The sequence below is a fragment of the Meleagris gallopavo genome, chromosome 3 (genome assembly GCF_905368555.1).
Source record: "Meleagris gallopavo chromosome 3, MGAL_WU_HG_1.1, whole genome shotgun sequence".
NCBI classification, from domain to species: Eukaryota; Metazoa; Chordata; class Aves; order Galliformes; family Phasianidae; genus Meleagris; species Meleagris gallopavo.
The window spans coordinates 26,748,627-26,762,222 of record NC_139406.1 but is presented as its reverse complement, the minus strand read 5'-3'; the positions used below and the strand labels follow the sequence as shown (position 1 = coordinate 26,762,222).

Genomic DNA, 13,596 nt, shown 5'->3' with positions numbered 1-13,596 from the left:
TCAACCATCTAAACAGTCTGTGTACCACTGAACAGCAAAGTTACAATTCAGATAGTATTTGTAGTACATTTTATGAGATCAACATTTTCAGTTTAACCACTAGAAACTAACAAATGGGTCTGGTGCTATTTTAGCTATTAGCAGGATATAAGCTGATATAAGGGGAACACCTACATTTTGTAGATATCTTTTGCAGGAATAAATATCTAATTGATAGCCACACTTGACATTGTTTATGAGTAAACAATATATTAATTTCCTCCACTGCATCCATAAGGATCATCACTTCCCTAAAAGCCATTTGTTATACAGGTATTCTTGAATTTGATGATGCTCAGCACAATAACCTCTATTTTAGAGGTTCCCACATGTGGCAGTTTTGTTGAATGAGAGAGCTAAAAATAGGAACTTTGTTGCCATGTGACAGCAGAGGGGCATTCTGACAGAATGGTGTCTGACTCAGAAGTGCATAGGGAGCAAAATTGTGTCATTGAACTCCTCAGTGCAGAAAAAATGGCACCCGCAGACATTCACTGACACTTGCTGAACATCGATGGAGACCAATGTGAGCACAGTGAGGCAGGGGGTGGTGTGTTTCAGCAGAGGCAATGGCAACAATGGGTTACTTCCGCTGGTACAGATTGTTACAAGTCTGGCATGCAGGATACTGCTCATTGCTGGCAAAAATAGCTAATATATAATATAATATTAGCATAGCTAATAGTGGTGACTGCACTGAAAAACAGTGTTTCGTTGCTGAGAAGTCACTGTATCAAATAGTGTTAGTGTGCTCTTTGTTTCAGTTATAGTTTCCATGGAAATAAATATGAGACATTACTTTCAGAGTGACCTACAGCTGCCCTGTAGAAGTAGATCAGTATCAGAAACAGAGCTCCTTCTTCAATAGCATCCTTCTATCATATAAGCAGAGCAATGAGAAAATGTATGAAATGTGAGGCTAACAAAGGAAAAAAGCTTGATCACAAAATTTGAATCTGCTAGATTCAGATCAAGTACTCTCAATGCCAAGATGTGAATCTGTATCTTTGTTCATTTCTATTTATGCTTATCATAAACATTTATCTACAAGAAGAAAAAAGTCAATTTTGACTGCATATTCCCCAGAGTAAAATGCAGTTTTATTGGTTTGCGGAGATGGAAACACCTCAAATTTTCACTTCCAGAACCGCTTGCCACTCATATTTTAAAGTTTTGAAAGTTTAACATAAACATTTCAGTGTACCACATCTCTTCCCGGAATTTCTAAAGTGCAGATGGCACCCTAAAAATCTAAATGACTACCTGTATTTGCTCTTGAACGAAGGCAAGGATTTCCCTGGAAAAAAAAGGAGGGGGGAGGGGAGGAGGGTGCAAAGTGCTTTCCTCTACTCACACTTCTTGACAAGTAATCTGTGCTACACTCTTCTTGGTTTAGGAAATACATCTGAAAAATACCGTGGGAAAGATTTTTCTAGAAATATATTGGGCTGTCAGAAAGAAGGAAGTAGTGAGAATTTCAGTAGGTAGCAGGATTTTGTAAGATTTTTACTATTCAAATTTAGATAACATTCAGAATGTCTCAGGAGCCCTTTAACTCCTTCATCATTAATTATCTTCTATTCAAAATACAGAGAGACAAAAAACTACATTATTACTTACTATCAACTCCAAGCTTATATCTGGTTATCTTAAAAAGAGAGGTAGTTTGAGGAAATCGGTGTTTAGAAATTATTCCTAGGTCTAGGAAAAATTCAATCAATCAAGGAAGGACTGGGGCTGCAATCACACACAGCACATCCAGATTGCAATGCACAGCACCCATTCAGCTTGCAGTGGGCACAACTGATTTTCCTAGCTGGAAGGAATCTTCTTTACACAGCACTTCTCCACCCATGGTTCTGCTTTCCCAGGGCAGTCAGCACAGCAGAGCTACTTTACTGGATCCACTCCAGCTTAGGGCTTCTCTGATATAAAGATTTCAGTCTTTTCTTGGTGCTCTTGTGCAGAAGAGTGCAAACCAGCTTGATGAAGGATGCAAAAGTAGATATACGGGAAGGCAAGGTGCTTTTCAAAGCAGCTTCATGGGAAGCCTTGCCAGTTTAGGTCAGCAGTGAAGCTGAGTGGCCATGGATATTAGTGCTTTGCATAAATGTGTAATTTTGTCATAGTCAAATTAAGAGAAATGAGTATCACTAAATATATATATTTTATTCTCTCATATTGCTTTGATTCTCTTTGCTCTAGAATGAACACAGATGCGCTTATGTCAGTAATCTTGAAACTAGAGATATTAATTACTGGATATAAATGACTGATCTTTAAAGTTGCATGCTACTCTTCATTGTGTACCCAACTGGAATGAATCATCATGTAGGACATTTATCCAACATCTGTAGTCTAGTTTCAGTTCATAAAACCTCAGGAAGTAATCAGTTTCTCTGAAAAAAATATTCAATACCAGGAAGTACTTCTGTCACCAGATGGAGAATCATGACACACAGATGAAAGGACAAAGTTACAGAACAAAGGCTCATATTGCATCTAGCAGAGTTTACTGCTCTAACTTGTCCACCCCAAATCTCTACACAATACATGCAGAGAAATCAGGTGCTCTTGCACAGAACTCCATACAAAGCAGCATCTGCCAAGGGCTTGGAAAAATTACCAAGAAGGAGAGTGCAGATACAATCTCAGGCTATGAGACCATAATGCAATTTTGCTACAAGGAGAAAACATTCTTCTTGCCAGCTTCCATCTGGAATTCCAGAATACTTTGACTAGTTCTGAATCAGGGACTTAAGCAGAGCTTCTCTACAGAAGGTAAGCAACCTTTTTGCTAACTAAATGCTTACAGGACTCTGACAGAGCATTGAGGACCTGAACCCAATTCTCCAGCTAAAGTCCCTTAATGATAATAATCAGTTCCTTCCTGGTCCATTTGCATATACATCTGTCTTAATCACACGCCCCATTTTTAGTGGACTCTGGATTAAAGAAAAATGACTCAATGGCTACTCAATATACATTTATTGACTAGATTCTTTCTTGTCAGGCTCTAAGACATCTACTTGAGTCATACAAGAAACCTTTCTGTGTTCTTTAAGATATCTGCAAACTGAAGACTATGACAATTCACTTTAACATCTTTATTTGCAGGACATTTCTTTGAAAATAGAAGTCATCAAGATCATGGGTACATCAAATTTCCTACAGAAGAGGAAGAAAGTGAATATAAATGTGAGTGAATACTCATACTGAAGGGAAGTGGCAAGATAATAGAGAGCAAGGAGAACTGTAGTGTATTTTAATCTTTTCCCTTATTTAGTTATTTAGATGTATTAACTTTAAAAAATAACTGAGTTTTCCTTGGAAGAACTGTCCCAAGCAGTTCTCTATCTGTTACTTACTATCTAGCTATCAAACATCTATCTGATTCCTTTTTCACTTCCCATTGTCAAACAACTGCACTTATTTGCATGGCTTGTATCAGAACAACTATTCCAGAAATTTCACTATCTGAATTCTTTGCCTTTATTGAGAAACTAGTTGAACTGTCTTCTTTACCAGTTGATATCATAGCATGACAATATACCTTTGGTGCTGATTTCAGTGAAATTCATGGTTATGGTACCTGATCTGCCTGCCAGTGAATGGGTCTGTTCCAAGCTCAATGAAAACATCACCAGCCTTTCTACTGGTTGACCACATTGCAATTAAATCAAGTCCAGACTCAAATAAATGAGAATATTTAATTGGACAAATGAATGCTAAATAAGGACAGACCTCTCTTGAGGAATTGTGTTTTTCATCATGATTATAAAGTCATCTCTTTGTATGAGGAAGAGATAAGACTTTAGGCCACAACAGTGAACTCTGTATTACATCAAAGTATTAGTCATATAGCTTATTTGAGCAATTCTTTTTCCAGCTCCTACGTACGGTGCATACCTAGCTATTCAGTCATAAATAGTCTTTGCTTTGACTGCTGGAGTTCAAAACACAAGGCATACAGGCGTTACAAAATGATGGCTACTGTGACAGAAGCATAGTCTTTTCCCCTTATAGTTCCCAGATATATGATGTTCGTCTGCTTCCTGAGACTAATACACCATGTGGAAAACAAAACAAACCCCCAGACCTCTTTCTTCATCTAACTCCAAGAAATTTTAGGCAGCTTAGTGAGTTTTTTTTTTTTTTTTTTAATTTATTTTATTTTCAAGTTCTCAGTAGTTTTCTCTAGATAATTTGTGTGTGATTTCCAGTCAGTTGGCATTTTCCCAGTTCTGCACTCATTGGTTACCAGTGGATTCAACAGTAGTAAAGTTTCTATGTATCTTTTTTTTTTCTTCCTGCAAATCTAAGACCATCTACTGGTAAAACCAAGTTTTGTTTGTGACCTTAGTAGAATCAAAATTTCCCCTAATACCCCCTACACCCATCTTTTCCTTCCTGTTCATACACTCAGACACGAGCTCTGCTCCTTTGAGGAAGAGACGTTTATGCTCTGATCCTTAATTCACATGTACATCTACATCCCTTTCCTTTATTGTTCCACTGCTGTCACCAGCACTTTTATCCTCTTCTCCACTTCTTCCTCCAGTCATATTTTCCAACCGCATCTCCTTCTCTCTCAAAGCTGTCAAGGTCCTCAGTTTTGGTTACAGTCTCTCCCACAGTGTTAGCATGCTCATTTCCTGTCCTACCTCAAACCTTGATCTTCCCTTACTGCTTCTTCCTGGAGTAAGGAATTTGCAGACAATTAATTACAAATCAGGGAGGAAGGCCATGTCAAATGTTTGCCATAGCCAAATTCCCTCCCTCCCTTTTTTTTTTTTTTTTTTTTTTCTGGAGCAACTGTGTGGTATGCAAAGGCTTGTCAGCCTGGCTGTGCTGATAATGTCATGGGAGAAAGCAGCAATGGTTCCCAGTGAGTAATACTATTAAAATTTTCAGAAAAGCTAATGTGGTGTAACTAGCACATTCAACATTGTTTGTAGAATTAGATCCTGTGACTGTGATCGCTTTGAAAAAGGATCACGTTTTCCTGTACTTTCCCTCACCACCACTGCTGAAATACCAACAGCAGAAGGTGTCACAACTGAACTTCTGAGAGGAATCTAAAAAAAAAACCCACCCTATCCTTTGTTATACTGGACAGCTTCAGTTATAATGAAACATAATTATTAAATCAAAAGCTACAAATTGATTTACTTAGTGACAAGAAAACAGAACAAAAAATATCTATTTAACTTTGAGAAAGCCTTAAGGATAGATCTGTTACAGGGTCTTTTTTCTTTTTTCAAAACTAATTTAATATTAGGTTTTAAGAAATCTTTTTGCAGGCCCCCAATATAGAATACATACCTTACAACAGCACGAAGATCTGTACTGTCTGCAGCGTTTAACAGGTAGATGCAGCCCTTCACCCTCTGTTTGCACCAGAGCTGGACACGCAGTGCCTCATGTGCCACCCCCAGAGTGCATCCTGCTCTGTGCAGCTGGGGATGAAGCTGCACAGAGCTCCCTGGGCCCTCAGAGCTGCACCAAACCAGCTGGGTGCTGGCCTGACCAGGGCCGCCTCTCCCTGGGCTGTGCCCTCGACCTGACTTAGTGACAAGGTGACACAAGGGAATGAGGTGTCCCCTTGAGGCGACTCTCAAATTTTATCTTCTTTCCAAAGTCTCAAAGGCAACATATGACTGAAGTAAATAAAAATTACATCTGCTTTCTGTGATTCATAGGTCAAAAAAGGGAGAAAGCCACAAAAAGTAAACTTTCCTTCCCTCTTTCCATTGTCCAAAACTGAGGCAAGTAGGAGTCTCCAGATGAGGCTGCTCAGGGCCATTAAGTGTGCTCTCAGGGCCCAGACACCATCCCAAAGAGAGTCCCTAAACTCATTCTGTACCCCAAATGGAGCTTTCTCTGGGTATCTCCTGGCTGCTGGTAGTGTGTAGAGATAAGGTCTCCTCCACGCAGCTCTATCAAGATGGCATCCTGGAGTACAATCACTCAGTTAAAGTATGTCCATCCTTCACTGGGCAAAGATGAGCATGGCATCACTTTCTTCAGAGGTGTGACAACAGCTTTTGCTCTGAGCTTGTTAAGCCCAACAGAAGCCTTCGGCTAATCTCTTATTTTTTATTTAATGTTTCCCCCATTTTGGATGTGCTCTGCCTGCACTGTAGTAAAACAGTTGTTTACTTGCTTCATGTGTGATACCCTGACATCTTCTGAATTCCAACTGCACAAACGCCTTGAGTGGTAAGACAAGAAATATTTTTTCCTGTCCTAGATCTGTCCAGGACCCATGGCCCATTCAGTGGATAAGGTTTTTCCTGCTCTTACTGAAATAAGGGACATTGAACTGCTCACCCTTTTAGCAAAAAGAAAGTAAAAAGAGGAGAGGAGTGGAGAGGAGAGGAGAGGAGAGGAGAGGAGAGGAGAGGAGAGGAGAGGAGAGGAGAGGGAGAGGAGAGGAGAGGAGAGGAGAGGAGAGGAGAGGAGAGGAAGGAGAGGAGAGGAGAGGAGAGGAGGCCCATGATCTTTCAGTTGAAGTTAGGGTTTTTGTTTGCTGCTAAAAGGGTATGGCACACTGAGCTAAATATTCACATTAATAAACCCAGTCTATTACATCAGTGGCACCCCCTACGTGTCTCTGCCAATGTTGCATAATAATTTCCATCCTAACCCACTCTTCTCTGTCAGTCACCCACCTAAACCACTCTTAAACTCTCACCATTCAGGTTAAAAATTTCCATACCTGGCCTATATCTGAAGCTACAACTTTTTGGAAATGTGCGGTAAAACTGTCTTCTGAGTATAAGGGGAAAAGAAAACAAACTTCTATGTGTCAAAAAAAAAAAAAAAAAGAAAAAAAAGAAAAGAAAAGAAAAGAAAAAAAAGAGAATAAAAAACCTCAGAATTTTTTTTTTTTCACAGCTTTTGGGATGGCGTAGATGAAAAAAAATCATCATAAAAAGAGGTCTCTTAAAAGAACAGAATATTTCCTATGTTCTGAGACTACTGATTTAGATTCAACAGTAACATACTTCTGAGCAGCCCTTGGAAAACAAATGAAATGGGTGTATCTTATATTCTTTTATCTATGAAGTGTACAAAATATACTTTTAATATCTCATATATACATCTGTATAAATATATAGTTAAAATATGTGTGATTATGTATGAATATGCACCTACAGACACTTTATACATAAGTTTACAAAGTGCTACAGTGAATCATATGAATCATAGGATCAGGAGGAGGTGGTGCTTGGCAAAGACAGAGCTGGGATGTCATAGACTAGGCAAATTCCTATCCAGACTGTCTAAGGTGAAACATGATTCAGGAGTTACAATTATGACTACTGATTGAGGGTTCATTTAATTTCATAGTTTTTCTCCTATTTATTTTGAAAGTTTTAAAACTGGGATTTTTTTTCAAGTCTGCAAACATTTGTAAGATGGAAGCCTAGGTGTGCTTGCACAGACGATAAAAGTGTCATCCCTGTTCACTAAACTCCTCAGCTGTTAAGGTTCCCTTCTGAACTGTGGACAAGCCATACTCAGTGTTTGGGCGGATAACTATTAGGCAGGATCTCTTCTCAAAACAGGGAATTTTTATGCAAGCTGCTGGACATTTGGTAAGCTTCAGAAAGAGAAATGCTTTTAAACTATTGCATTTTTTTTTTTTCTTTTTTTCTTTTTTTCTTTTTCTTTTTTTTTTTTTCCCCTAAGAAATTCTGTGGAAGAATTTTGCTGATAAAATCACAGAAACATTGAAAGGTTTGTGCTGGGAGGGATCATGTGGTTCCAACCACCTTGCAATGGGAAGGGACATGTTCCACTAGACTGGTTTACTCTAAGCCCCATCCAACCTGGCCTTGAGCCCCTCCAGGGAATGAGGCATCCACAGCTTCTCTGAGCAACCTGTTCCAGTGCCTCATCACCCTGATCATAAAGAATTTCTTCCTGATCTATTCTCTTTTAATTTACAACTGTTGCCCATTGTCCTGTCACTAATGGTGCTTGTAAAAAAGTCTTTGTCATTCTTTAGGTACTGAAAGGTAGCAATGAGATCTCTGTTGAGCCTTCTTTTCTCCAAATTGAAAATCCACAACTCGTTCAGCCTTTCTTCATAGGAGAAGTGCACCATTCCTCAGATCATTTTTGTAGCCCTTACATGGACTCTCTCTAGTGGGTCAATGTCTTCTACTGGGGGACTCAAAACTGAGGAGAAAATACTTTCCAGTGTAAATGTACTTACTTTGTCAAGAAATAACCTGAATAGAGTATCACAGCTGCCAGTGCCTGTTACAGCCACTGACCCTTCTACTTTTTTCCTCCATCTCCATTAGCCATTCTCCTAAGGTAAGCCATGACCTGTGCGAGATGGTGACTCAAGTAATGTGCAGATGGTGTAAAAACACAGCTTCACATCCTCTGTGCTTCCGCCGTTATTTCCAGACTCTTTTCTGTATTTTGAGGCATTCTTATAAGTGCAGTTCTTTTAAAAAACAACTTCTTCGGAGTGAGTGCTGATGTCATTGCTGACATTATACTCTTTCCATTTAACATTTGTATATCTATCAGTGTAACTAAAAATGGCATGACCCTTTATTTTAGAAATAATACTGAGTCATATAATTCTCTTATCCTATTTACAGTTTCTTACCTTCTCTTTTGCAGATATGAAAAGTGCATGTTCGGCAAAGATCTTTCAAGAAAATACAGAAGCTATTTCAGAGTTGATTATCTGAGGCATCAACGACTTTACTGAAAGAATTCTTTATTTCTTGAATGACTTTTATTTAAGTAATAAAGAATAAGAGAAAACTCTGCTCTGTGGAGCATCTAGAAACACTTGTCAAACTGCTGGTGATGAGGTATCCATCGCCTTTGTTGAGTTCAGGAGTAGGGCAAAGACCCTTGTCCAAACTGCATTTCTGGGTGTCAGTCAAGGCCACGGCTAGCATCATTTCTAAAGTTTGGTTTTCAAATGACTCAGCATTTTGGGCCTTCCTTGTTGCATTCTGTGCAAGAAGGAAAATTTTCATATGGAAAATAAATCGGTTTATATAGGTTAATTGAATTAATATAATGCTAAACCCTATGGATTCCTCTGGAAGTTATCAAGCGCTCCAAATTAAGCATAAGTTAATCATCTTGCTTAATTGGGATCTCAGCAACTCCTTCATGGTTCTAACATTTTTGAAATGTTCTAAGTAATTTGTGTTTGTGAATAGAACTAAAGAATCTTTCCTGACCAATGGAGTGGAAGTGGAATAGGCCAATAACAAAGGATCTATTAAAACATCATAGGAAAAAGCTCTATAGTTCAAGTATTGGCTCAGTTAATCTCTATAGATTTTTTAATGCTGCTGCTGGAAGGATGGTGTTTGAGAGGGGGAGAGAAAGAACGTGACTCTCTTTTTTTTATACTTCATGGGTCCTTAACCCTTATTTAAAGACGATTTTGGATTTTAGACCAAATAACTTTTCTTGTAATTATATCAAACAGTTAAAAAAAAAAGCTAGTTAATGATGTTCAACATAAGTAATCATGTTAAATAGTGAAATTTAATTTCTTAAAAACTTAAATCCTCATATCTTTTGGAATGCATTGTACTGTAGGATGTCTGAGTAAATTAAATTCTCCCCTGCACACTAAAGCATCAATTTCCTTATGGTAATTATCTGCTAGATTGGATCTGTCAGTAGCAGGGAAGCATGCCTGACATTATACCCTCTTTACAAAAAATGATTACAAAAAATTAAGACGAATGAGTAAAATTAAGGTTGCGGCTGGTAAGCCTATATAAAGCTCTCATAGATCACTTTACATAAGCTACTATTGTACTGGATACTAAGCTTTTAATGACTAGTTGCATAATGAGGTGAAGGCCATTAAAGAACAGCAGAGGTAACTGATCACAGAGATAAGAACTAAAAATGATTTTCAGCCAACTAGAAGCAATTTATTATACACAAAAACACAGCTCTAACTGAAATGTCTGTACAGATGAAGAACTTTTGAAAGTTGACAGGATTTCCTTCCTGGGAAAGTTTTACAAATATGACAGGAGACCGTCTCTGTCCTATTAGTCTTTTTCTCCCAGTTGTTCAGTAGTCAAGGCTTGGGGTGGTTTTCTTTTCTTTTCTTTCCTTTTTTTTTTTTTTTTTTTAAATAAGTCTGGACTGTAGCACTGCATTTCATTAGCTCACTTGAAAGATGGATTAGAGTGAGGCATAGCTGTCAGAAAGGGAATTCATGGCATATTGCCAGCAAGCGGTACATGGAAGCAGGTTAGTTGTTGCAAGTCAATGGATACCCTGTCCTGGATTGAAAAATAGCATCCATGCAACAGAACTGCCTCTTGGGAGAGAGGTTTAAGATTGCAAAGTAACATATTGCTCCCAGGGCAGTTTAAAAAATGAGTATATAAGTAACTTCTCTTATAATGAGTGTTCTGAGCCAAATGAAATAAATAAATAAATAAATAAAGAGTATAACTGCTCTAAAATGGGGGATCGAATTTTGAGGTATTCCCATCTCATAGGGGAAACCATATCCCTAGCTTAGAAAAAGGGAATGTGGATCAAAGAGTCTAAAGAAAGGCAGGAACTGCAGGGGCAGGCAAAAGCAGGTGTGCAGGCACTTTCACCAAACCAGTAGGACATACACCCCTATGTATACATACATAGATTCACACAAAGACACACATATGTGTGTGTGTGTGTACAGATGCTGACACGTTCATGTCTGTATAAAAGAAACTTACTGCTTATTGATGAGTATAGCCTTTAAGACAAAATAATTCAACAATTTCTAATTAAAAACAACTTGGGGAAGCAACTTTCCCTTCTTCTATCCCTCCTTCCCACCTCTAACTTTTGTGATAGGAATGTTCTTTAATGTCCTTGACTAAAAGGATTCAGCAGGACATGGAGATAAAAGAGGTCACTACGGATAAACTGGAGAGGATCCAGGGGAGAAATCTTAACTCCTAGGGGACAGGCTGATTTTGGGCAACTGTTTCCTTACTGTCATTACTGGTTTCTAGACTTTGTTCTGGTTTACGCGTGCATTGTGCCAGCTAATTCTGTGCAAGCTCAGAAGCAAATTTCTCTGTGTTTACATAACCAAATTAAACACTCTCAGGGAATTTTCCTAGTTGTGCAACTGTTCCAGCAATATTATTATTAATAGTTAGCATGATCCCTGGCATAGGTTCGGTTCATGCTCTACAGCATCTCTCTCCACCCATCCAAAAACATCTCAGATCAGACATAAATTTGGAAACTGAAAGGAGTAGCTGATTCTTCTTACGTGTGGCCTCCTTGTTTTGGAGTCTCTTAGAGTGAACAGTATGGATTTTGGGTGTTCCTTGACCCTTGTCCCTGACACATTTTAATTCACCGGTGTGGAGGCAGACTCAGTGCCTAAGGAGGTAGCAGGCCAAAGAGTCAGCTTCAGGATGCATGGGCAGCTGTGCAGATTGATCTGTGTTGTGGGGGAGAACTAGTTTCAGTTTTTGATTTGAATAATTACATCCCATCTGACTTCTGCTTTAGGTATATATCCCCTTCTGTGCACCTAGTCTCTGGCCATTAGGAAGCTGTAACCTAAGCTATATAAGCACTGAAGTCAGTGGACAATTTTGCATTTCTTTGGCTCATTTTATTTTTGCTTGGCTTCTGTCCAGTTTACTGACAAAGTAAATAGCCTACTTCAAATTTAGGCATCTTTATCAAAGCTTTAATTAAGAGTTTTTAATCATTTATATTTGTGATGTGGTTTGTATTCTAAAAAATCTTCAGTCATTCCAGTCATTTCTCCTTTATTCTCTAATTATTTTAAGTATAAATTCATCAGATTTACAGCCTGCTGACTGTATCATTATATGAGAAGTGTATGTACTAGCATATTTACTGTATCAAACTGATGGTGGATAATACAATTATATGCTTTTTTCACTGATATCTGATCTGCTAATTAACTGGAAAATATTTTGATTGGGGTGACTGCTTACCCAAATTATTTAATTGTCCCGCACAAGGCTGTCAGAAAAAAAATAATATGGAAATAAGCCTAGGAAGCTCTGTGAAATTTCACACTAACAGCTCTTCAGGTTAGGGCTGGAACTAGATCATTGGAGGAATTGTGAGAAACATGTGAGAGCCTGCAAGACAAGAAATTAGTGCCATTTTAATTTCAATAGGGAATAATAATAACATCACTTAGGTCTTGTTTATCCTTTTTCCTCCTTGATTTTATTTATTTTTTCTGTAAAGCAAGGTGCTCATAACTATACTAAAACTATGTGCATGTAATGGGGAGGTAAACGTAAAAAGAACTGAGAGCATGATGCAGGTAAATTGGAAAGCCCTAATTCTCAAGTCTGCGTCTGGTTACCAAGACCAAACTTCTTTCCTGTCTTGAGTAACTTTTTACCCTTAATTGACTGGTGTTCACTGCTGATCTGAGCACGATAGAAAGCTGCAAACAATTTTATCAATCAAGAGTTTGACTTACATCTTGTGCAGAATATGGATGTAAGCCATACTCAGAGGTTCTTGTTGAAGAACCCAACTGTGCATAACTGCAGCATTTGTGTATAGCTATTTTTCAGTGGTCATTGACATAAAAGATTCATACCAGAAGATTCAGCAAATTATACACTGTTTTAAAACTGAGTGAGAGCAAAGTGCTGAGTCTTGGCTTTGTTTATAAGTAAACCATTACATAGGGATAATTTCACGAATCGAAGGACTGCATCAAAGATGAGAGAAGCACAAACGTAATTTTATTCATGTGAATGGTTCCATTGAATTCCTTCTTACTGCATGTGTGTTATTTCCTTAATAGAAAGTCCTGGAAATTTCATTTTGTAGTCCAACTGTGAAAATGCTGAAGGAATTCATGGCAAAATCCAAACTTAATGACTTTACATATAATTTACACGTAGAGAACTGTTTCATGCAGAATGGCAACAGGGAGGCATACAAAGCCTTTTATTTAAAGACGGAACCTGATTAGTATCTTTTTAATGGTAGCAGAGAGAGGACACTTTTAGAAGTTCGCAGTCTAAGGTATGGTAAAAGGAATGCCACTGGCAGCGTTCTGTTGTTATCCAGGTGTTGAGTCAGTGATGCTCCCAGGCAAATTAAACCACTGGTCAGTGGAAAGGCCTTTGACTTCAAGGATCTGTATGTATATAGATGTAATAAATATACTACATATGACTATTACTGAATTAGTATGCTCATTACATCATATCCTCATTTCCAGGCTTAGTAATGAGTACACAGTAGCAACAATGCTTTTGTCAGGTCCCTTAGACAACTACACTTAGGCTTGATTGATGTTCCTCTGAGAAACCTACAATGAAAATAATGAAAATCAAACGTAATGAATGAGGGATGATTTGGGTGGTTATTTTCCTTCTCAGCCTTTGCTGAGGCACATTTCCTCAGGCTGATCTCAGAGAAGACATGAGTTGCAGTCTTGACTTCTTACTGGGCAGAAGTAGTCACAATATTCACAAGACAAGGATTGTCCTCAATCCGTACTACAAAACCAGCAGCTATGTTTTC

The 13,596-nt window shown here is 38.2% G+C and overlaps 1 long non-coding RNA gene across 1 annotated transcript; it reads left to right on the top strand.

Annotated features, from left to right (window-relative positions):
• Positions 1-2,460: 2,460 nt before the first annotated feature.
• On the top strand, positions 2,461-11,980 carry LOC104910169 (uncharacterized). The gene is made up of 3 exons (XR_792870.4): positions 2,461-2,820; positions 3,157-3,237; positions 8,689-11,980. It is a non-coding gene; the product is annotated as an uncharacterized LOC104910169 (long non-coding RNA).
• The last annotated feature ends 1,616 nt before the right edge of the window (positions 11,981-13,596 follow it).